The sequence below is a fragment of the Octodon degus genome, unplaced genomic scaffold (genome assembly GCF_000260255.1).
Source record: "Octodon degus isolate 3935 unplaced genomic scaffold, OctDeg1.0 scaffold00157, whole genome shotgun sequence".
Lineage (NCBI taxonomy): Eukaryota > Metazoa > Chordata > Mammalia > Rodentia > Octodontidae > Octodon > Octodon degus.
The window spans coordinates 3,168,450-3,168,695 of record NW_004524733.1 but is presented as its reverse complement, the minus strand read 5'-3'; positions in this window follow the sequence as shown (position 1 = coordinate 3,168,695).

Sequence of the window (246 nt, the reverse complement as noted above, 5' to 3'; positions counted from 1 at the left end):
TAGGAAGTAAATATTGAATTCTATATTCTTGTAGGGGCCTTGCCGGATAACTCAGCTGTTTAAAGCGCAGCTTAGGCAAGTGCTGTGAGACACATAGGGCTGCGGTTCAATTCCCAGCTCCAGAAGATTCACCAGATGAGTCCTCAATGTAGCCTGGAGTAAACAAAAGAAAAATCCTTCCTATATTCTTTCAAAGGTAAATATTTAAAAAGTAATAGTATCATTAGATAGTTAGTCACCATTTAA